We start from the raw sequence: 26,198 nt of genomic DNA, 5'->3' as shown, positions 1-26,198 counted from the left end.
TAGCTTATTTAATTGAAATTTATTTTAAATTATTATTATTATGAAAGAGAAGCAAGTTTAGAAAAAAGTTCATTCAGGTTCATAACTTAATACTGGAAACATCATGCAAATATTCAGGATTATTGTGAAATTTAAACCATTACCAAGATTCTTTCACTTAGGCTATAAAAATACAGGCATTTCCGATTTTCATTTGCTGTGATGTCTTAAATGTTGGCTGTACCGATGCTACTAATTAGCTAGTTTATCATGGCTGATTCTACAGCATTACTTATATAATTGATTTTGTGTGTTATCTTTGTCAGTGTCAGTATTTTATATCAAACCAACAACAAATAGATAATGGCCAATGAGTTCATAATACAATGATAAACTGTAATATCGTTGTATTGAATATAAAACATTCAGTTCATACTCTAAGTACTCAATATTTGTTTCTTTTTAAACTTTTTAAAAAAATGTTATTTTTGAGAGAGAGAGAAAGAGAGAAAGGGAGAGACAGACAGAATGTGGGTGGGAGAGGGGCAGAGAGAGGAGACACAGAATCCGAAGCAGGCTCCAGGCTCTGACCTGTCAGCACAGAGCCTGATGTGGAACCCAAACTCACAAACAGATCCTGACCTGAGCTAAAGTCAGAAGCTTAACCGACTGAGCCACCCAGGCGCCCCCTCAATATTTGTTTTAATGCTATAGACTCATGCCCTACAAATATGAGATTTCTGATACATTCTACTTCATGCAATTCCAATACAAGTGAAAAATTATTATTTTCTTACATTGTATATATGCTGCATTACTAAGTATATTACTGGAAGAACACTACTTTTTTAAGCACTCCAGACCTACACAACAGGAGAGGAGGTCAGATGAAGAACAAATAAGAGTAGAAAGAAACTGTTCAGTAAATGCAGATTAAAATATATACATATATATTAATATGTAATATATATTAATATATATATTATACATTAATATATAATATATATATATATATAATGAAAGTGCCAGCAAATTTAGTGTCTGGTGAGAGCTCTTCTTGCTGCCTTGTGAAAGGGCCCTTTACTGGTGTATGTGTAGGTATGCAGCTAAAGTTACATGTATAGGGAAATTTATAGGGTTAAAAGTCTTTATTAGAAAGGAAGGAAGATCTAAAATAAATGACCAGAGTCCCTCACAGGATGTTAGAAAAAGAGGATCAAAACAGAAAATTGAACAAAAAGCAAATATAACAGAGTACCAAAGCTAAAACTTGCTTCATTGAAAAGTTCAACAAAAATGTTATAATTTTTAATTGAAGAGAGAAAACACCAATCAATAATGCAAGAAATTACGTATCCTATAGACCTTAATAGGTATTAAAAATATGAGACTATTAAGCCAACAAAATTGGAAAATTAGATGAAATGGGAAAATTGCCTTTAAGGTATAAGTTATCCAAGTCACTGAAGAAGAGATAGCCTAATTAATTCTGTATCTATCAATTAATGATAAGTAAAACAAAATTAATGAGAAGATAACACAAAAATGAAACAACCTGATAATGGATATTTACAAAAATTGTATGGTGAACATCTTATTACAATGTTAAATATTTAATTCATTGATGCTAAAAATGGGAACAAAATTGGTTTATTATCATCTTTTCTGTTCAACATTATACTAGGAACTAAAAATATTAAGGCAAAAATATCAGAAAAGAAGAAATACAACTGTCAATGCCAGAATATATATTCCTGGACAGGTAACACTACTCTGATTCTTTTCAACATAAAGTAGTTACTCTTTTGTATCTATTTCATTCAGCATAATGTTTTCTAAGTACTTCAGAGTTGTTCTTATTTTCTTACATTATATATATGCTGCATTCTTCTAGAATATTTTTAAATTTGCCTTCCATATTTAGTTCTATGATCTATCGTATATTAATATTTGTGTATGGTATGAGATAGGAGTTGAAGTTTATATTTTTCTGTGTGGAAAGTATATTATTTCAGCACAATTTATTTTAAAAACTTTCTTTTTCCATTGATTTGCTTTGACCTTTATTTTGAAAAAAGTTGACCACATAAATATGGGCCTAATTTTTTGTATTCTCTGTCGTGTTCCATTGATCCATTTGGAGGCATTTACTTGCATTTGAATATCGTATTTGTATTATTTTCCTTTGTCTTTAGTAATAAATTAGCATAAATTTGGTCTTAAAACAACAGAAAGTTACTCTCACAGTTCTGGAGGCAAGAAGTCCAAAGTCAGTTGTACTGAGTCAAGATGTATGTGTCAGCAAAGAAATGCTCTATGTGGAGCCTTTAGGGGAGAATCCATTCTTTGCATCGTTTAGCTTCTGGTCTCTGTCAGTACTCCTTCACTTGTGGCCTAATCACACCAATCTCTGCCTCTGTGGTCACATTGCCTTCTTCTCTCTGGTTTGTCTAATCTCCCTCTGTTTCAGTCTTATTAGGATAATGGTGATGGCATTGAAAGCCCACCCAAGTAATACAAAATGATCTCCTCATCTCAAGATCTCTAAGTTAACCTCCCCTGAAAAGAGCCTTTTTTCCAAATGAAGTAAAAGATATTAGGATGTGGATTTATTCTGTAGAGACCACAGAATATAAAGGTACTCTAATAGTGCCTTCATAGTTAGTTTTGAAAAACAGGTAATGACAGACCGCTGCATTGGATCTTTCTTTTCAAGATTGTTTTGCTCTTATAGATCTTTGCCTTTTAACGTTAATTTTAGAGTCAGTTTTTAATTTCTTGAAAAAAATTTGCTAGAGTTTTGATGGGATTATTTTATATCTATGGACTACTTTAGGACATATCGTCATCTTACATATATTGAGCTTTCAAATCCATGATCCTGTTATAAATAAAGTTTATTTAAGCTTTTAATTTTTTTCAGTAATATTTTGTATTTATCACTGAATAAGTACTGCACATCCAATCACTGTGTTCATCTTCAGGTATTTTATGATTCTTGCTGCTCTTGAAAATTATTCTTTTTTACAAACTTGATTATTTTACTAACTTTTCTGGAGATTCCATAGGATTCTCTTTGTAGACAGTCATTAATTGTAAATAAGCATATGTTGATTTTTATTTCATTTTATTGCCTTATTATACTGGTTATGAATTCCAATACCATGTGAAATAAAAATAGTTAAAGGGGATACCCTTTTGTTGTTCCTGTTCTCAATATTGTCTAGTTTTACAATTTTTATTGCAGAAAGACACAATCCAATACCAGTTATTTCATCATGACTATTCTGATTACCATAACTGTCAAAACTTACTCTGAAACTTAGTGATCTAATTTAATGATGGCATTTATCTTGCTCAAGAGTCTTTAATTTTAGCAGTACTCATTGTATCCTATCTCTACTCAACTTGGATTCAGCTGGGGCAGCTCAAAGCCTAGGACCAAAATTATCTACAGGTTTTCTCACATTTTGGCGATTGATAGTGGTTTTAGGCTGATAAGGGCTATGAGTGATAAATGGGGATCTTAGCTGGAATATCTACATGTGGTTCTCTATGTTTCAGAAATTGTTACAACATGGTGACTGCATTCCATAAGCAAGTGTGCTAAAAGAGCCAGACTAAAGCTTCATCCCATTTTATGTCCTAGTTACATAAACTACATTGTTACTTCAATCAAATTCTATTTTTTGAAGCACTCACAAAGTTACAGACATTTGCAAACATAAGGAAAGTAGGCTTCATTCACTTCTTGATGGGCATAATACCTTTTTGGAAGGGCAAGTAGGATTATAAATAATGCTGCAAACAGTTTTTTTTTAATACAACATATTGCAATGGTTCAATAATTTCTTATAAGGATGTATTTTATTTGACTATTGCACAACAACAATTGTTAACAATTAACAATATAATTGCTCCAGGATAATGAATCTGGGTGACAGGAAGAGAGGGGTAGAAGGAATAAGTTAGCTTTCTTAATTTTTTGTGCATATTAAATATTAGAATACATGTAATTTTTATATAACAGGTACATAACTGGATAAGTAAATAGTATTAAACCCAAAAGACAGCTTCTTATATGTCTTATAAAGTGGTAAACATGATCAAATAGATGTTATGAAGGAACTCTTGAATAACCCAGTACTTCTGGTGAAGTTCAAGATGACTTTACCAAGGAAATGGCATTTGACTTGGATATAGTTTTTTCCTAATGCTGGGTCATTTCAGTACTAATCTATTTATTTTATCATTTTATAATTAACCTTTCTTTTAGATTTGTTTAAATCTTCTCACTCACTGAATATACATCAGTTTCTTCATTTTATTTTCTAATCATTGGTGGTCAGAACTGAGTCCTGGATGAACTATAACTGAGCCATGAACATTAGATAAATACAGGGCATCCACTATCAAAATGGAGAGGGGGAAATTAATGTACACCTGTTGGCTCTCTCTAAAGAAGCCTGTTGAAAATTATGTTTATTTATTGCCCTAAAAATGTTTTCAACTAAAATGAAAGAAAAACACTATTAAATAACTAGATAATTCATCCAAATCCCTTGATGTAGATTCTTGTGACTGAAACATGGCCAGTCGATGCATTCTTTCTTTACTTTGCCCATCTGGAATAAAGTGTACTATGTTAGAGCATATAAATTTTTTTCAAAATATTTTTCCACGAAAAAGAATTTAAAATATAGACTAAAATCAGTTCATATTGGTAAATAAAATATTTGGGGGGAAACATTATGCCCCAGATATTAATACAGTGCCAAGTGGAAGTAGATACTAAACTTCCTACTCTATGATAATTTGATCACATCAGAAGATATTAAGTATACATTTTGGTAAATAAAAGTATTTGGTTCCTAAATCTAAAAACCAATATTGTGATGACAAATAACAAAATTTATATGTCTAAGCTCCCACTGAGAATTCAATTGCTTCATCTTCATTACTGAAGAGTGATACTATTTTTAGACTATTTTATGTAAACATACAACTGAGTTGTGAATTCCATAACATGGCAGTTTTGTGCAGGGTTAAAGATGCACAATTTTCAGTGGAACAATTTTATAAACCACCCTATAATTGTTCATTCCCAGTTAGCCACTATTTAGAGAATCATGACGGCCACTCTAGAAGTATGTTTGAGAAATTGTGGCTGAATTTAGCACTTAGTGATTAGATTATGTTATTAGAGGAGTGCTAAGTTTCAGTCACTGAAATTTAACAGACTCCTGAAACCTCTAGCTGAGGGTACTTGATTCCATTCCCATGGAAACTGTTGCTGCCTTGACAAATAACCTGTAAGTAGTTTTTGAAAAAACTGAGTGTTAGAGTTTTAAGCCTTTGCTGTTGGTGAAAATTTTAAGCATAACAATATATGCCAGGTAATATTTCCCTTTCCTTAACTTTTTGGAATGACAACTAGAAAAACTAGGCTTTACATAAACAATAATTCCAAGATGGATTTTTATAAATAATTGGTATTTTCTACTGCATGTAAAATGGTATAATACCATTTTTAGGTAGAGTGTAATAAATAAAAGTATTATTTTTCAAAGCTCAGGGAAATGAAGTAAAGATATAAAAATTAATTTTAAATAACAAGCCAACAGTAGAGATGAAATGGAATAGTAATATCCCATTAAGACAGAAGCAAAAGAAAAAAAAAGGGAGAAAGAAAAAAACGAACAGATGGACTAAATAAAAAACTAGCAAGGTGATAGACTTTAAAGCAAAACATACCAATATTCACATTAAATTAAAAATATTCTAAACACCCTGATTGGAAGAAATGTATTGTCAGATGGGATATAAATACAACACCTACTAACATGCTGCTTATAAGAAATAACTTTAAATATGAAGACACAAAAATATTAATAATTAAAGGATATAAAAAAGTATACCATGCCAATACGAGTCCAAAGAAATCTAGGGTGTCTCTATTAATATCATCTGGAATAAATTCCAGAGCAAAGAGTATTACCAGGGACAAAGAAGATAGTTTTATGACTAAATAATAATAATAATAATAATAATAATAATAAAAGTGTTCATTGATCAAGAGAATTTAGCACCCAGTAATAGAGTGGGAATTGATAACGGAAATTGAAAATTAGTAAGTATATGGAAAGTTTGAACAACACTCAGAACCACTTGACCTAATTGACCTTCTAAAAAGAAGACTTTTCAATACCAAGAGTATTTTCTGCTCCATAAACAAATATTATTACATTTGAACAGAGTCAAGTCATATAAAGCATGTTCTGTGACTGTAATAATATTAAGTTAGAAGTCAGCAACAGGAAGATATCTGGGAAATTCACATATATGTGAAAACTAAATTACCCATAGGTCAAAGAAGAAATCAAAAAAATGAAATTAGAAAGAAAGTATTTTGCACTAGTGAAAATGAAAACACCACATATCAAGATCTATGAGATTCCCCTAAAGTAGAGCTGAGAAGTATATTTATAACACTAAAGTCATTCTTAGATAACTAGAATTATCTCAACTCAATTAACTCAGTTTTTATCTTTGAGAAATGAGAAGGACCAAAAAAACCAAACCAAAACCAAAACAAAACAAACAAAAAACAAGACTGAAATTGAGCAGAAGAAAGAAACCAGGAAAGATTCGAGAGAATATCACTGAAAAAGAAAACCAAAAAATAACATAGAAAATCAATAAAAGAAAAAACTTTGCTTGAGTAGACAGGTAAAACTGATCAGTGACTAGCCAGAATGAACCAGAGAACAAGATAAAACATACAAATTACCAATCTGTTATTATACAGAAGCTAAAGAGTAATGAAGAAATGTTATAAAAATGGCATACAAAAACATGACAAATTAGATGAGATGGACAAATTCCTCGACATAAAAATCTATCACAGCTCACTAAAGGAAAAAAAAAAAAAGCAACTTACATAGCACAATCTCTTTTAATGAAGTAGAATTGTAGTTAAATTCTCCCATTAATGGAAACATCAGGCCCAGAAATCTTTACTGGAGAATTTTATGAAAATGCTTGCTTAATAGCAAGAAATAACACCTATCTTACACAAGCTTTTTCAGAAAAAGGGAGAGGAAAGAATATTTTTCAGCTTATTTTTTGAAGCTATCTTTACCTTGGTACCAAACCAGACAAAAAACTTAAAAAAAGTCCATCTTTAGATCAATATCCCTCATGAACATAGATGCAAAAAACAAAAACAAAAACAAAAAACAGAAAATCAAATGAAGTCCAGCAATTTATAAAAATGATATTATATTGAGGCGCCTGGGTGGCTCAGTCAGTTAAGCGTCTGACTTCGGCTCAGATCATGATCTCATGGTCCGTGAGTTCGAGCCCCGCATCGGGGTCTGTTCTGACCACTCAGAGCCTGTAGCCTGTTTCAGATTTTGTGTCTCCCTCTCTCTCTGACCCTCCCCCATGCATGCTCTGTCTCTCTCTGTCTCAAAAATAAATAAACATTAAAAAAAAATGTTTAAATGGTATTATATCATGATTCAGTAAAGTTTATTTCAGGAGTACAAGTTTGGTTTAGTATTAAAAAATTAATGTAATTATGTATCATATTTTTAAAAAACTAAAAATAAAACTCATATAATTATCTCAGAGGAAGTATACAGCAAATCACTGGATGAGATTCAACATTATTTTTTAAGTTTTTTAAATTATTTTGAGAGAGACAGAGACGGTGTGATCAGTGGAGGGACAGAGAAAGAGGGAAGATCCCAAGCAGGCCCTGCACTGTCAGCACAGAGCCCGATGTGGGGCTCAAACTCAGGAAACTGTGAGATCATGTCCTGAGCCAAAATCAAGAGTTGAATGCTTAACCGACTGAGCCCCCTAGGTGCCTCTCAACATTATTTTTTGATAGCTGCTGCCACAAACCAAGAGTAGAAAAGCATGATCTTACCTGATAAAAAACATAAAAATGTACATTTAATAACAACTTACTGGGCTCTAAGCAGCATAAGTTAAAAAAATAAAAAAGAAAAGAGATTCAGTGACAACGGAAGAAATGTAGAAATCTAATGGAAAACACACAAAAAAACTACTAAAGCTAAGGAGTTTAGATAATTTCTAAGATACAGGATGGATACAAAAGCATCATCCATATATTCATATTCTTTAAATAAATACTAAGAAATTGAAATTAAGAAAGCAATGCCATTTATATAGCATTAAAATTATAAGACACAGAAAAACCTGACACAGGTTTCACACTTTTGATGATAGAAATTAAAGAAGGTCTAGATAAATGGAGAGACCTGTCTTGTTCATAATTCAGAAGATATAAGATGTTATGATGTCAAAGCCTATCTAATTGATCTAAATATACAATGAAATACTAAATTCCAGCAGGCTTTCTGTGGATAGTGACAAATGGATTCTAAAATTCATATAAAAACATAAAATTCAGGGCGCTTGGGTGGCTCAGTTGGTTAAGCATCTGACTTCGGCTCAGGTCATGATCTTGAGGTTTCCTGGGTTTGAGCCCCGTGTTCGACTCTGTACTGACAGCTCAGCTTCAGATTCTGTGTCTCCCTCTCTCTCTGCTCCTCCACTGCTCATGCTCTGTTTCTCTCTGTCAATAATAAATAAACATTAACAAATTATATATAAAAAAAGAAACACCTTAAAAAGCCAGCTATAGAGAGGATTATAAGTTTTCTGTAACTTTGGAATGAATTAGTGACTCAGAATTAATTATGATTTGGTTGTCATAGTATGTTTCAAATGCTGTCAGAATGAGGGTGAGTAAGCCAAGACAGGAAATAGGGTCTCTTGTTTGAAGAGCTTTTTGGAACTTATTACTTCGTTGGGGAACTTTGTAAGAGAAGGAAACACTGGAATATTTCATGATAAGACCATCTGTTTTAAGTCCTATCCTGATGGTTGACTGATAAATTTTGGGCCATGTAAAAATAATATTTTAATTTATTCTCCCTTATGTTTCTCCCCCCAGCAAGTTTCAATAAAAGGTGTTTAACATCACATAGTTCCTCTCTAATATAAGAGAGTGTGAATTATTTACATATATGGCTTCTCAAATAACTACTTCTATAAACTCAGAATGGGCTAGTAGGATAAAGGCAAAATTTAGATAAATTGAATGTAAATAATTCATAATTGTAGATTTTTAGAAGTATAAACATAGAAGAAAAACAATAAAGTAATGAAATAATCAAGAATTTCATTAAAATATATTTTAATATATAACAATATATATGTCATTGGCTTACTTTAGCAGCTAAAATATTTAATTCAATCTCTTGTATTTAGTAATAATGTAACTCAAATATGGCCCATTTCTTAAAGTTATATAATAACAATATAATTTTGGTAACTTGAGTTGGTCAAGTGGAAATTAAGATTTTAATTATAAAGCGTCCTTTTTCCAATGGGATTTCTTCACAGTATCCATGTGCAATTTATTATGCCTTCTCTTTCTACCTAACATATTCAGGAATCTACAAAGTGTATTTTTTAAAATCACACTTAATGTGAAGACCCACTATATATTTCCTGAAGGTCATGCATTTTGGCTTCCTGATTTAATTTTATACAGTTGTTCATGATATTTATACATAAAAGCTCTACCATTTATTGGATGTCCACAAATTTCAGGATATCAAGTGTGATTAGCATAATTAGAAAGCAGATATAAATCCTCCCATTTAAACTACAGGCAGGCAGCCAGGGGCACCTGTGTGGCTCAGTTGATTGAGCATCTGAGTTAGGCCTGGGTCATGATCTCATTGTTCATGAGTTTGAGCCCCGCATCAGGCTGTGTGCTGACAGCTCAGAGCCTGGAGCCCGCTTTGGATTCTGTGTCACCCTCTCTTTCTGCCCCTCCCCTGCTCATACTCTGTGTGTGTGTGTGTCTCTCTCTCTCTCAAAAATAAATATAAAAATATTTAAAAAAAATTAAACTGCAGGTAGGCAGTTGATTGCCTACTGTGTCCCACTGAAGTCTTCCCTCAGGGTCAGGAATGAAAAAAATTGCTAATGAAAAAATTCAACCCCTGTCAAAGATACACAAATTGGAGCACAGTATTGTGCAAGCCAATGAAGCCTGTCATAACAGCACAAATATTCAGTGCAGGCACAGCTGGAACTATGGAACTAGCTAGAACGTATATTCTATGAGAACTTAGAAGATTGTAATTAGTTTTTCTATTAGTCATTGCCTTATTCCAAGTGTCTAGAATAATCTCTGGCAAATAATGGGTACTAAATACATATTTGTTGAATGAATCAAAATAAACAGTTAGGTGCATCAAGGGAGCATAATTAAACAAATAAATATAAAAATGGCTCCCTGTCCACCATCATTCAATACGTTGCCAGGTGAAATTTGCTAAATAAAGCAATAATAACAGTTTATTTTTGCATTCTTCCAGAATCACATTCCTACTGTGATAGTGGAAAAAATGTATTCTTACCTAGAAAATAGATCTTAGGAAGGAAATAGCACTAAGGGACTGCCATCATATCCTTGGGAAAGCATGACTTCTGGAATTTGTAAGGCATAGATTTGAAATTTAGTTCAACTTGTAATTGTGTTATCTAGAGTGCAGTCTAAATGAAAATGCAGGGTAACTTAACTCTAAAGGCAGGGTATTTATACTTACCTTTCACATGTTTTACTTTTCCTGATACATCATGAGAATATAAACTATTTTTTTTTATTAAATGAGCATCTTAACTTGATCTTAATTTAAGAAAATAATTGCTTATGCCCCATGGTGAATAGTTTGGCAAAAATGAATGTAGTTAGTGTGTATTGTTAGTTCAGTCCTTTATATATTATAAATTAGAGGAGCTCTTCTGAGAAATACTGTTGGTTTCACACATTCTCTAGAGTCTTATTTGTTTCTCATAAAAAAACATCTGAAATTTGGTAGCTTCAGCAGCCTAAAGACATTTAGAGGAGCCTAAAATCATGGCAGTTATAGGAGTTTAGAAATGTGGTGTGCAGATTTTTATCACATTTTATGGTGTCTGTAAGTAGAGAGGAACAGTGTTGCTGCTGAAACTCAGTGTTCAAGATCTACATTTTTGTCAAAAAGGTGATCCATTTATTCCTTTTATGCCACCCCATCTGGATGTAACTTCTAGGTTCCAGGATCATATTTTCTTGTACCAAAGTTACATATCTAGTCATGTATAAGGCTAATGGATCATGCTACATAACTTAGTTTCTAATGCATTTTATTTTTTTGCTGAACCACAGGTATATTTAACATGTCAACACAGCCATCCTGTCCATGGTCTGAGGCAAACCATCATTTGGTTGGGGATGTTAATGGCAATAACTTAATCATAACTATGTTTTGTTACATAAAGGTTTACTACTACCTCTTTAATCTGGAAAAAAAAGACATCTGTATTCTATATTCTAAAATTTTATTAAAATTTATGAATGATAACTATGTTAAGAAGTCTTGCTCCAATCTAGGGGCTCCTGGGTGGCAACTTCGGCTCAGGTCATGATCTTGCAGTTCGTGACTTCGAGCCCCATGTCAGGCTCTGTGCTATAAGCACAGAGCCTGGAGGCTGCTTGGGATTCTGTGTCTCCCTCTCTCTCTCTGTCCTTCCCCTGCTCTCTCTCTGTCTCTCTCTCTCTCTCTCTCTCTCTTTCTCTCAAAAATAAATAAACATTAATTTTTTTTTTAAAAAGTCTATCTCCAATCTCTACTGATGGATTTAAATTTTCATCTTTGTCTTTAAAGATAAATAAAGATAGAATGGCTTAGGTAAAAACAAGATGCAAATGGATTATTCTTTCCTCCTTCCCTCCTTTCTCCTTTCTCTCTTTTTTCCTTTTATAACCAATAAGTAGAAGGTACTAATTTATTTTTATTTCAACCTTATACGTTAACAAACAAGTCTAAAATTTTTCATATATATATTTATTTATTTTTTTAAATTGTATTTATTTATTTCTGAGAGAGAATGAGAGAAAGCATGAATGGGGGAGGGGCAGGAAGAGAGGGAAAGCAAGAGAGAATCCCAAGTAGGCCTTGCGCTGTCAGTGCAGAGCCCCATGTGGGGGCTCAATCCCAAGAACCATGAGAGCCAAAATAAAGAGGGCTGAGCCAACCAGGCACCCTTAAAATTCTTCATATTTTATGGCTATTTTAAGCTGATACGGTTTAGCATTCATTTCTTCGACTACAATTAATAACTACCATTTTGGGAGAAGACTTAGTTCACAATTTCCAAATACTGTGTTTGTTCATAATAAATGAAATTTCCACGGTACTATAAACAATGCTTGGTGTTTACAAAAATAAACATAAGTAGGCATCACCAAGGTATAAAGTAATCCTGGAAAATGGCTCTGGTCTCATCTACAGCCACATTACTAGCTTGCTGGTTGGACTAAGTATTGAGTTCTACAAAACAAATTGTTTTGTTTTGTTTTTTTCACTTTAACTGGATTGGTCTACTTATTGATGAAGTATTTAGAGAAATCCCATTTGATTGATGTATGCTTCCAAAAATCACCTTGTACCTGGTGACAAAACACTGGAGTTATTCCTGGGAGTTTCTAATTACAACCATACCAAAGAGATCTGAAAGCAGAGTTTGGAAATGAGAAATAAACTTCCAAATTCTTTCTCTGAAAATAATATTCAGTTATCCCCTCCGATCAGAATTCATGTCTAGTCAGAGCTTGGCTCAGGTTTTTGCCTTTATTGATCTGAATTTGTGTTTATATTTTTTGGAGACAATTGTGGGTCTTCACTTTCTCTACCTACAGCTTCCCCTGCACCCCATGTGGTCAGAGGCATACTGGGTTTCAGAAGCAAGAGGCCATCAACAGAGTGATCCCAGATAGGCACTAACGAAAGGGCCAGCATACTGGGGCTTCTCATCCCACCGCCTCCACTTCTTTTCACCGTATTCACTCCTGGATCATCTCTTAGAGGAGCTACTATCTCCTACTTTCTCTTTCTCGAAAATTTTTCATGCACCACACCCAGACCATATGCCCTGGTGCCTTCAGGTCTAGCCTAGTAATAAAAATGGCCAATGAAGGAGCCTGAAGACAACGAGTGGCATATTTCCCTTTACCCAATAGATATCCTTTCTGCCTTAATAGTTCACGCCATACACACCCTAGAACTAAAAGAAATAACCAGCTTCCTCTGATCTTCTCTTCTTTAAGGAGAAGCCACCAAATGAGACCCCGAGTTGCAGCTTGATGTTCCCTTTTCCTTTCTTATTTCAATCTCCTGGCCCAATCTCTCTAGGATGTTTGGACTTGCTAATTGTTCCGATTTACATGTTCATCCCAGAAAAACGCCACTGGAGCTTCAGTATCATACATACCATTAAAATAATAGTGCCATGAGTAGTACAAACATGCTATGACTTGTTAAAACCCCAATATTCAATAAAATATAAATACTGCTTATTTCAAAACATGTTTTCAATGCAATCCACTATGTTTCTGGTAAAGATAGAAACTACAGGGTAAACGCAAACCCTAAGGGTGAAAGAAAATTGCATTTCGTTTCAAGTACTATAATATGTTGTCTGTTTATCAATCTGAAAGTATTTTCTGACATTTAAAGTCAGCTAAACATCAACATTTTAGAAATTAACCTCAATAATGTATATAATTTACAATACAATTTGTATATGTATATGCTGAGATAAAATATATTCATAATGATCAACAAATTGGCATAGATTTTATCTGCATTAAAAATACTAGGAATCAATATTCTCTAACGTCTTAAAAGCTGTATAGTCAACAGTTGCCCTCACTATCCTCTGGTTGAAAATCATTATTCTTACCATGTAATACAGGTGAAGAAACTTACAGGTTTAATGCCTCAGCTAATGAGATACAGAAAGACAGTTACGGCAAGGGTCAACAATCAGAATTTATTTGGGGATGTCACTTTCAAACTGCTGTTTCACATCGACATCTGAAAGAAAATCAATTATATAGAGCTTACTGGCTTAGAGAATGTCAATGCAATGCAGTTTAATTCATCATTAAACCTGTACTGTCTATTTCACCAGTCTGTTGTTTACTGTGAATAGTAATGCTGAATAAAAACCACATCTGGAGAATAAAGAAAGGTTTATTTATTGGGATGTCTCCTAGACATTGGTAACATTCCTACCGAAGTGCTTTCCTATCACACTGAATACATGTTTTTTTTAAAGGTTTAAATTCACTGAATGGCACTGGGGTAGAAAGCAGAAGAGATCATCATTCTATCATAATGAATGTAGAGTGCTATTGTTGTAATTTCTGGAATTGCATTAAAATATGCAGGGAAATGAGCTTTCTCAATAAAGAATAATGGATTCAAAGGATAGCTGGAGTGACACAGAGGTAACTAATTTTCCCAATTCCAGACAATTTACTGTCTGACAAAGAAAGCTTATATATATTTGGGGGTGGGGATGGGGAGCATTATTATCTCCTGGAAATACATACAGAGAGGAAGAGGGCTTCATTCACTGAATCCTTTTATAAAGAATAAACTATGATAACAAATACAATGCAGTAGACTGAAAGTATTGGCTGAAGACATACAAATCATTCTTAAGTGAATACTTCTTGAATATCAGTGAAATAGAAGGCTTAATGTTAATTTGTAATTTACTGAAATAAGTTTAGTGGGAATTAAAACATCTATAAGAATGCCTAACAATTCCTATAAAAAGTTCTAAGATAAAATTCTTAAGCAGGCATTTTGTAGGAGCTGGATTGTAGAAATCTTTTCCTAATTTTATTTGATAACAGTGGTTATGCAAATATTATATTCTGTGGGTTACAACTAAGAGATATGTGTTTAGGAATAATATATGAGGGAGGAAATAAATGGAAGAGGAGTTCTCTGTATAAGACCATGCAGGTTATGCAGTGCACGACTCTGGCACTGTTTATGTTTGCTATAATGTGACATGTGTCCCTGGACCTGTTCATGTGATGAGCCCATATAGAAAGATTAGTGTATTTTCTCTAATTTATTATAAAATTGGCCTTTTAATGTAAGAGCTGTAGTGTGACTGCCCTTAATTAAATACTACAGAGTCCTTTGTCCATCTTTCTGTGCTTTGCTTTAGCCAATTGACTTAGATCTACCTTCCACTACTTTTGAAATCTCTTCACCTCTGATCTGAAGTTTGATTAAGTTCTCCACTGATTTCTTTTATTTCAAATATTATATTAAAATTTATAGATGATCTATTTATACCTTTTAACAGTTTTGCCCCTTAACATTTTTCCTTTGCTTTAATTATGATATGATTTTCTATTTATCTGTTTATACACTTAGTGCAAATGTTTTTACAGACTTTTTCAAATTGTTTTAACATCATAAATGATTATTTTGTGAATGGTTCAATTTTGTAAATTCTGGTGTACCCCCCATGGATGATTGGTGTCTGTGTCTTTTATAATTTTAGATAATGCAATCATCTTCAAAATAGTCAGGTGTTTTTTTTTGTTGTTGTTGTTGTTGTTTTGGGTTTGTTTGTTTGTTTGTTTGTTTTACTCTTGGAGTCTCTGAATTCCCTCTAGAGCAGTGAATGCTGCTATGGACTTCTGGTACTTTCGTAGGTCCATATGCAGTTTTTTTCTAACATAATTTTTATGAATTATTATGTCATGAATTGGATTATGTTCTGTAGCACTGATTTTGGTTCTAGTTTCTGATCTTATTGAGGCCCAAGGTCATACCTCCTCCCTTACAGATACTTTATTAAGCCCATGTCTAGCAAGTAGGTCATATAGCTTTCTATCCTCTCTTCCAATGAATTCATGGGTTTTCTATTTCTGCTTTGCATTACCATCTTTTTTTCTAACATTTTCTAGGATTTATATTTAACTTGGTAGTATATAATAAAATAAGGTTGGGTGTGTATCTGCAAATGCTAGGTTCAGCATGTTTCCAATATGTACATAATTTTATAAATGCTTTTTGTGTCTCTAGTATATCTAAGTCAATGCACATTACTTCCTCTCTCGATCACATATTCTTTTTCTTTAAATTTATTCACTTATTATTTCAGAGAGAGAGAGAGAGAGAGAGACAGAGAGAGAGACAGAGACAGAGGGCACACACAAGTAGGGGAGGGGCAGAGAGAGAGAGAGAGAGAGAGAGAGAGAATCTGAAGCAGGCTCCAGGCTCTGAGCTGTCAGCACAGAGCTCAATGTGGGGCTTGAACTCCTGAACCATGAAATCATGACCTGAGCTGAAGTTGAAGGCCTAACCGAGTAAGCCACCCAGGCGCCCCTGGATCACATGTTCCTATTCAGTCTTCTGCATTTTCCATTCCCTCTATGCCATAGTCACCTGGCTATGTGATTACATATACACAGGTATTCCTATTGGATATTTGGTAGAACCAAATTATTATTATTGTAAAAGATATTAAAGATTATGTCTTTCAGTTTCTTTCTATTGCTTAGAAGTAAAGAAACTCACACTGGGAAAAGGCAAGTCATTGCTCAATGTCATTCAGAATGATGTCCTGGCACAATATCACTAAAACACCTTCTGATTTGCAAATAAAAAACTTATGGATCACATATTTGTAAAATTTGAGAAACTTTATATTGCTCTATTGAAGTAGCACCAGAATTATTATCTCTGTTCTCCAAATACAGATCTTCATTAAATTGAACTAGAGATAGTAATATGAGGCATGAAAGTGTTTTAAATTACTTTAGCACAGTAACCTTGATTTCTGTTCACATCGTGGCTTTTATTAAGCACTGCGAATGTTGGAAAATGGTTGTATCAATTTTTAGTTTTCTGTTTCCTAAATGGTTCTGGTAATATGTACTTCTAATTCACTATTTTAATTTAGGTTTTAAAATGTAAAAATTACAAAGGTCCTTTAACTAAAGCTTAGTTTTATTATATGAATACTCATGTCAAACCATTTATCGTATTATATTCATATGTATCAAATGTATTTTTCAATTTACAAAAGTTGCTTAATATTTATATTTATATAAATCAAATATATTTTTCAATTGACAAAAGTTGCTCAAAAAGATTTCTAGTTTTTATCTTAGACCAATGGATTAGAATCTTTGAAAATGTCCACTAAACTTTTTGTACACATTAATCTTTTTGGTACTAGTACCTTTCAGAATGAGGTACAGAAATTCCTAGCATGTCAAAACTGGTTGATTGCCTTTTGGCCCGTATTTGCTTATCATCTGCATCTCTTGAAATTCCAATCTAATCCTATCTCCCTCTCTTCAGGGAGTTTTGTGCATTTTATGTGTTCTTAAACATTCCATATCACCTCATACATTCTTGCATCAGCACAGGTTGCTTTCCTTTCTTGGAAGTACTTCCAGTTTTTCTGGGAAAGTTTGATGTATCCCTGAAACATCAATTCAAATATTGCCTGGTTTATGACATTTTATAGACTCCTCCAGGTGGTGAGAAGAAAATGAAGTATGTTTTGAGGCAGTAAGCTGTGTAAGAATCTCCATTTAATAATTATAATACGGTGTGAATGTGCATGATCACCTCTGAGTGTTATTGGTAAACACTTTTTTGTTGTTGTTTAAATTATGTGAAAGATAGCTGGCTATGCTCCCTGGGTCTGCGTGCATCTGCTCTTTGGAACCACTCACACTGCTTGATGTGATTTGACCACCGAAGTTTTGCTGCTCATTCACAAGACCTGAGGAGTTACACATTTTTGTAGACTATTTCTTATTCCTTTGGGGAGTGTTGTGAGGGCAAGGAATGTTTTACAAGTGAAGGCAACTAAATTTAAGTATAAAAAAGCCTCTTTCTGCTTAAGTAAGAATTAAACAGAACATAAAATTAAGAAGGAAAACAAAACATGTCTCTCCTACCTCAAGGCAACTTGCTCTTAGTCCCTCCTTGCTGTGGGGACCAGAGTCGTATGATCTCTCTAAAGGTGTTTAATCATGTAACTTTCTTGCACAAAAATAAAATCAAGAGAATTTACTATTCATTTTTAAATTAAATTTTTGTTGAGATATGATTGGCATGTATCGTTGTGTAACTTTAAAATGGACAAGGTGTTGATTTGATACATTTATATAGTGCAATATGATTCCTACTGTAGCATTAGGTAACACCTCTATCAGGTCACATAATTATAAATTCTTTTTTATGGTAAGAACATTTAAAATCTGGTCTCTTAGCAATTTTAAAGTGTATAATACAATGTTATTGACTATAGTAGCTAGGTAGTAGGTTGTACCTTAAATATTCATTAGTAATCATAAAATATCTGCATGTTTTAAATACAGTCCAACAAAACAATATTTAAAAAATCCTCTAGAGAGTACACGTTGAAAGTAAAGTTTACCAAAATACTTGTACAATTTATGATCTAGGCAGTACTGCCTATGAATTCATCTTTTACAAGTACTTACACAATTGCTCACTGATATATTACATGTAAGAGAAAAGAAATAAGGAAAAGAAAATTTAGCCATCTAAAAGAACATCAGTCAAGGCATTCTGAGGAAAAAAAGCTCTTAATCCTATTCTAATCCTACCTCCTGAAGCTAACCATTCTTAATAGTTTCATATGTATTCATCCAAGATATATGTCTATCCAAATACTATCAAAAGATACTTTAACAAAAAGGAATTATGTTATAAATACTACTCTTTAACTTACTTTTTTCACTTAATAATACAATACTATGGATTATATTTTTTGCTATTTCAATGCATAGTGCTCAATTGTATATTCTAACAGCCACATAATGTTATTTAGTATACTATTTTACACACTTTCAAAAGAATAATTCAATTTGTTATGGTGAATTTAACTGATATGCTATGATATTTTACTCCCTTTATGAAATTTTATGATGCCCCAGCATATAGAAATGTTGAGTACAAAAGTAATTTTAATATATAGATAAGCTTAAAAACAAGAAAAGGGGATATCCAAGTGCTAACAAAAAAGAGAATTCAAAGCCACAGTGGTAAGCTGGAATTAAAGTTGCATTAGTGTTTCAGCATATTTTGACTCAATATATGTTTAGTGGCTTGGATTTTAAAATTAATATGGAGATCAGACACATGCATGGTTATAACAAAAACTGATAAAACCTTAGAAAGCTGGAAGCTGAGCAAAGCCATCATATCTGTGAATAAAGAACCTTGTTAATGATTTCACATGCTGCAGTCACAAAGGATACATAGAAACTTATTGCCAGTGGTCAGTTAAAAAACAAATCTACACTTAGGTAAGGAGAGACTTTATTTGAAAAGATTATTTAATAAAGAGAACAGTCTGACCTCAGCATGTATGAGTGTCTCAAAATCAAAGAGAAAAAAGCTTTTCTTTTATAGGGAAGAATAATTGGGGTTAGCAGGGACTTTGTAGGGAAATGGGTCAAGCAGATGGGAGTGAACATACAGTATCAATTGAGCTGTTTAACAGAAAACATACTCTCTATGGTCGGCCAATTCCGAGAATGAGTTTTTAAGGGGAATGTTCTGCACTATATTGATTGTTGAAGCTTGGAGTCAAGCCAAAAATCAGGGAGAATGGGAAAGAAACTTGTGAAGATTTACTAAAGTTTAGTCAAGCCAAGTCATTGAGTCAGTTATTAGTAATTATGAGCATTTGGTCACAACTGGGATCATTCATCAATGAGTTGGCAAATTCACACCCCAGGAACTAAAGATAATAGAGCAATCTAAAAGAGACTTAATTCATTTAGGCTTAAATGCATTCAGAGAGATAAAAAATGAAAATATAGGGGCGCCTGGGTGGCGCAGTCGGTTAAGCGTCCGACTTCAGCCAGGTCACGATCTCGCGGTCCGTGAGTTCGAGCCCCGCGTCAGGCTCTGGGCTGATGGCTCGGAGCCTGGAGCCTGTTTCTGATTCTGTGTCTCCCTCTCTCTCTGCCCCTCCCCCATTCATGCTCTGTCTCTCTCTGTCCCAAAAATAAATAAAAAACGTTGAAAAAATTAAAAAAAAAAAGTTAAAAAAAAAATGAAAATATATATAAAATTTTATTTTATATTTATATTTATTTATATTTTATAAAAATAAAAAATGTATTTTGAAGTTACAAAATATCATAGCTAAAAACTAATAGACCCTAAATTGCAAGGATTCACAATATTGTAAATTGAAGCTAGATTTGATAAAGTACCAAATAGAATTTCTATTAAATAGCCTACAGTCACTACAATAAAAGAGTAACTTAAAGTAAGTTAAACAATAGCTAAAGAAAGGATTAATGAAATGTTTTTTATATAACAACTGGAAGAAAATAATTGGAATATACATAATAGGCAAAGGATTACTACCTATGTTTTAAATGTTTTTTAAAAAAACAGTAGAGAAAATGGTCCAAAATAAAAATGACAACTCAAAAGCTAAAGCATAAAAAGCCAATAAATATATGAAAATTATAAGAAAATTAAAACAAAATACCATTTCTCAGATACGATATTCAAAAAAAACTAAGAGTTTTTAAAACCATTAGTTAAATTTGGGAAAATAGATCATGTTATGTACAACCTCGAAAGGAAAGGAATTGTTGCCACAACTGAAGAATAACTTGGCATTATCTGTTGAAATTTTATATGTGCATCTTTGCCCTGGAGTGTGTACTTCTACAAATTTATTTAATAGGAGTCTCTTTAAGTTGGCATAAGTATATGCAGAGTTTATGATAACAAAAACATTGAAACACTCTAAATTTATAGTCTTAGACAAATTTTAATAAAATAGATTTTAGAATATACTTGTGCAATAAAGTTAGAAAATCTGAGGGTTTTCAATGTGCTTTTCTTGGCCTATATTTTATCTGCTTTTTTCTCTCTCTATATATATTATCAAGAAAAAAATCAGTAGTTGTACTGCTATGATCCTTTTGAATTGGGGAGGCCCCAAATGCATCTTAATTAGAAAACATTAATAATTATAGTAATTGGCTAATTGGTTTTCTTATTAACATTATCAAATAGTTTGTAGTAGACAGTGTTAATAGTTAAATAGTTAATGTAGTAGACAGTGTTTTATCTGCTATGGCCAATAAGCTGAAACACTCATTTTAAGATGTCTGTATATAGTCATAAGACACAGAGAAGACAACTCAAAACCCAAGCAGCTTTTAGAGCCCTGAAAACTGAGTTGTTTATCAACATAAGATAGGGCATATTTTGATAACACAAGTCAAATTGAAAGGCTCAATGTGATGTAAAAGTCTAGTAGAATGATATTTTGGAATATTATTGGGTTTTTTTGTATCTTGCTGGTTATTGCATTGAGATAGCTAGCTATCTTGTAGTACAGAAGAATATTTTGCCACAAGCAATAAATGGTACAAACATTAAGAACAATGTTTCTGTATTGTGGTGGGTAGCAAGGTTGAGGGGAGCTCAATGTACATTTGCCTGATAGATACAATTCAGCCTAAACTTTCCAAATCTGTTAATTCTTCTCCAGGTGGAAACAGCTAGAGAATCAGGAGGAGAAAAATAAAATTTTCTATTTCGTACGTTCCTAGGTAGGTAAAATTTTGAACACTCCATCCGTTAGGTTGGCGAGGATGAGACTAGAGATTTGTGCAAACTCCCCATGTTAACACATGATAAATGAAAAAAAAATCCAGTAAGAAAAAAAAAATGTCTAGTTGACAATACAAGGTAGATAGTGTCTTAAGTGCCTCAGATAGTCTCAGCAGATTTCCTGTGGCCTGATGAGATCCCAGAGCAACCTAATTGTCCTGGGTGCCAAAATACTCACTAAATTATAAACAAAAACTTACATATTTAAATAGGCAAAAAATGGTGTCTGGGTGCCTTAGTCAGTTAGTGTCCAACTTCATCTCAGGTCATAATCTCACGGTTCATGAGTTCAAGCCCTGTGTGAGGCTCTATGCTGACAGCTCAGAGCTTGGAGCCCGCTTCGGATTCTGTGTCTCCTTCCCTCTCTACCCCTCTCCCACTTGTACTCTGTCTATCTCTATCAAAAATAAATAAAAATTAAAAAATTAAAAAAAATAAATATGCAATAATAATAAAGAGGACATGTTTCATAAGAAGAATTAAATGTCAGTTACATGCTTGTCACTATAATTTAGGACTCTGATAAAAAAGGTGGTCACATCTGGTGATGGTAGACAGCAACCTAAAGTCACATCAGTCAGTCTTCTTGCCATACTGCCATATGCCCCAACCCTGTGTGATATTTAGGGCAGAGCATTTGGGAAGGTAATACCCATTCAACTATCTGAAACTTACTTTTTAATGTTAACTGGGTAAGAAAAACAATGAACTCTTTTGGAGGCACTTGAGAAGAACTAAAAGTGGTAATATTTTATATTAGGTAAAGTATGGAAAAGTTACTTCTTTTTTCCCCAGAAAAGGTAGCTAGATCAATTGATCTATTGATCAATCTATGTAAGTAAATAGATTTGCAATTTATCTATCTAGAATTTAACAGATATAAAGATCTTCGTCTATAGATGATGGATTAGACATAGACATAGACATAGACATAGACATAGATACAGAGGCAGAGGTAGAGACTGAGACAGAAAACAGACAACAACCAAGATCTTCTTTTTCTGAATTCAGTATATTTTCTTATTATATCACATCGCTGCCAGTCCCACCATCTCCCCCATAAGAAATTTGCTTTGATTGCTTTGTAAGGTAAATGAACTAGTTTCTCACCTGCAGGGTTTGCTTATTCTTCTTAACACAATTCAGAGTTAATGATCCCAAATAATTGTTTGAGCTAGTTCAACGACCATCTGCCAAATGAAAAGAGACATTTCCTTCCTGGGAATGAAAATGGGTCCGCATATATGTTGTTATATTTATGTCTCTTGAAATAAATGCTGCATGGGATCTGATAACAACAAACTTGAGTCGTATTTATAATAAAGGGGTCCATTGTTTCTAATGATAATAATTACCACAACCATTTTCAGAGCACATTTTATTTGGTCCTTTGTTAATGACTTTATGGGAAAGTATTATTAACTTTCTCTTCCAGAAAAACGAATTGTATTTAAAGGAGATTATATCACTTGCCAAAGGTCACCCAGATAATAGGTGTCATAGACAGAATGAAAATTGAGAGGGTATTCTTAGCCTTTGTATAACACCATTTCAGTTTACTAAAAGTAATATGATTCTGGGTCTACATTTCTATTTATAAAGGTATATACCACTTTGAAAGTGTTAATTTATTGATGTTTTCTATATTAGTTGAACAAAACTTAATCTTCTAACTGCTTTGTTGAGAAAAACACTGCAGGGGAATAAGAGCAGAAGGAAAACCAATTAAGAGACTGTGACAGTAATCAGAATAAAGACTATTTGTAATAGTCCAGGGTGGTGGCAGTGAAAAAAGTGGTGAGAAGTGGTCAGATTCTGTTGTATTTTTCAATAGCATTTGATAATGAATTGGGAATGGAGTGTGTGAGAGAGACAGTAATCAAGGACAGCTTCAGGATTTGTTGCCTGATTGCCTAGACAGATAAGGTTTCTGTCAACTGAGCTGGGAAACAGTTTAGAAAAAGTAGGCTTTGGGGTCAGGATATGGGACAGTAAAGGGCAGGAGTTAGTCTTGGGCATGCAAAAGTTGAGATGCTTATTGAGATGCTTATGCAAAAGTTGAGAGCTCCCGAATTGGTTTGAATTCAAGAAAACAGAGACTTGATATAGAGGTTAGAATTTATAATGTTTTTGGATGAAATGAGAGTTGGGGTACAATAGTTAAGGATATTACTACCGAAGGTCAGGAAGATTATAGCTAAAATGTCAGGCAGACAGACACTAAAGCACGTAGCCCATAATTTTCAAGTATCCCTGGGAAATTTTTATGACTTACTGATAAAGCTGCTACTATCTCAGTCTGTAGCAATAAAGCAAGTGAATCACAAGTGATCGCTTCTCTGGCTGTGACTCTCATGTCTGTCCAACATCTGGATGCCACTCCCATTATTATCCTCTTTTTCTGGTACCATCCAAATATTCTGTGAGTTCTCACTGGTGACCTACCCCAGAACCATAGAGGGAGGTAGATGCCAAAATATGTATTTCTTATCTGTTCCTCACCATGCTGAAGGGGCCTTAGAAGGAGATACTGGCGATGCCTAGGTGGAAAAAATTAATCTAGTACAACTTCCTTGTCAAAATACCTATTAAGAACTTGGATAAATTTTATTTTTTAAAGAATGAATTAGCATTAGAATTATAAATTTGGTAGTTGTGCTTGTTTCCTAGAGCTGTCATAATAAAGCACTACAAACTGAGTGGTTTTAAAAACCTGTGTATCACATTCCTAGAGGGCTTTCAGAATCATAGTGTCATCAGAGCCATGGTGCTTCCTTGCCTTTTGCAGCTTCTGGTGGCAGCCATAAATCCTCGGTGTTCCTTGGCCAACAGTAGCATCACTCTAATTTCTGTCCCTGCTATGACATTGATTCTCCCTCTGTTTCTCTGTCTTCACATGGTATCTTCCTCTCCTTATAAGGATACCAATCATATTGGATTTGGGCCTTCCCTAAGAGCCCATCTTAACTTGATTCCATCTGCAAAGACCTTCTTTCTAAATAAGATCACATTCACACATTCACTGGTACTGCAGTTAGGACCTCAGCATATTTGCGGGAAGGGAAACAATGTGCTATCCAAAGCTGTAGATCTAAATAAAAACACATAGGAAGCAGATTTAGGTAAGGAAAATTTGTGGCCGAGAGATTCTCATGTGGCACACGCAAGAGATAGGCAAAATCAACAAAGGAGATTGAGAGAATGGTTATTAAGTAGGAAGGTATATGCGTTTTCTATTGTTGCTGTAACAAATTACCACAATTTAAGGGCTAAAACAAAAAAAAATTATATTTTTGTTCTAGAGGTCAGATATCTAAAAAGGGTCTTATGGACTAAAATCAATGTGTCTGCAGGGCTGCATTCTCTTCTGGAAATTTGAAGGCAGATTTTGTTTCTTGTCTATTCTAATTTTTAAACGTTGAAATCCTTGGCTCATAGTTTTCTTCTGTCTTAAAGCTAGTCCAGTAGTTCCATGCCCCCTTTATCTACAATTTTGTTTTTCATGGTTTCCATTATCCACAGTCAACTGCAGGCTGGAAGGAGATGATCTTCCTTCTAACACATCATAAAGTGAACAGTAGTAGCCTAATGCTGTGTCATAATGCCTACATCATTCATTTCACTTCATCTCATCTCGTAGGCATTTTATCAGCTCACATCATCAAAAGAAGAAGAGTGAATACAGTACAAGAAGATATTTTGAGAGAGAGACTACATTCACATAAATTTTACTACAGTATGTTGTTCTATTTTATTATTGGTGTAGTTACTCTCTTACTATGCCTAATTTTTAAATTAAACTTTATTGTAAGTATGTACATGTAGGAAAAAAACATAGTATATATAGGCATTGGTATAGTCTGTGGTTTCAGGTATCTACTGGGATGCCTGATCCACTAAGAGCATGTCTCCTACTTATAAGTGGGTAGCATTGTAATAGCCAGGTAAATTTTTCCCACATATTATTACTCTGACACTGATGTTTCTGTCTTACTTTTCCAAATTAAATAGACCCTTGTGCTTACATTATCTGGACAATCCAGGATAATCTATTTTAAGATCCACTTATTATCACTTATTCTACTTGTAACCATAATTCACCTTTGCCACGGAACATAACATAGGCACAGTTTCTGGGGATTAAGACATGACTGTCTTTGGTAGACGATCATTCTGCTTACCACAGGGGGAGGCTGGAAAGAGTAATGTTCTTAGGTCCAAATTTTGCAGAGAGAGGAGAAAATGAAAAAGCATGGTTGAATCTTGCTGATGGCTTCATTAAGTTAACTAGGTCACTTGCTGATGGTTCATGAGGTTGAGAAATGAAAATTGACCATGAATTTGTCATCTGGGAAGACATTGGTAGTATGAGAGGAGTTCATGTGTATTAATTTGGGTGAGAGGCTGGTATAAGTAATTCAGTCAACAATAGTAAGACAAAATTTAGATATAGCAAATACAGACAACTCTATCTAATATTCATTGGAGAGTAATGATGTATCAATTATCATTGAGTATTCACATAATCCACACTAAAACTGTATTTAATAGGGGCGCCTGGGTGGCTCAGTCGGTTGGGCGGCCGACTTCGGCTCAGGTCATGATCTCATGGTCCGT

The 26,198-nt window shown here is 33.6% G+C and overlaps 1 long non-coding RNA gene across 1 annotated transcript in view; it reads left to right on the top strand.

The window, feature by feature from the left end:
* LOC125934198 (uncharacterized) overlaps positions 1 to 25,292 on the top strand; it is a 39,459-nt gene extending 14,167 nt beyond the window's left edge. Inside the window, exons 2-3 of the long non-coding RNA XR_007461266.1 lie at positions 21,460 to 21,520; positions 25,222 to 25,292. This is a non-coding gene — a long non-coding RNA (uncharacterized LOC125934198). The remainder of the gene's footprint in view (positions 1 to 21,459; positions 21,521 to 25,221) is intronic.
* The last annotated feature ends 906 nt before the right edge of the window (positions 25,293 to 26,198 follow it).

This window comes from Panthera uncia (assembly GCF_023721935.1).
Source record: "Panthera uncia isolate 11264 chromosome A1 unlocalized genomic scaffold, Puncia_PCG_1.0 HiC_scaffold_16, whole genome shotgun sequence".
In the NCBI taxonomy this organism is placed as follows: domain Eukaryota; kingdom Metazoa; phylum Chordata; class Mammalia; order Carnivora; family Felidae; genus Panthera; species Panthera uncia.
Note: the sequence above shows the minus strand (reverse complement) of the source record. Positions and strands in the feature narration are given on the sequence as shown.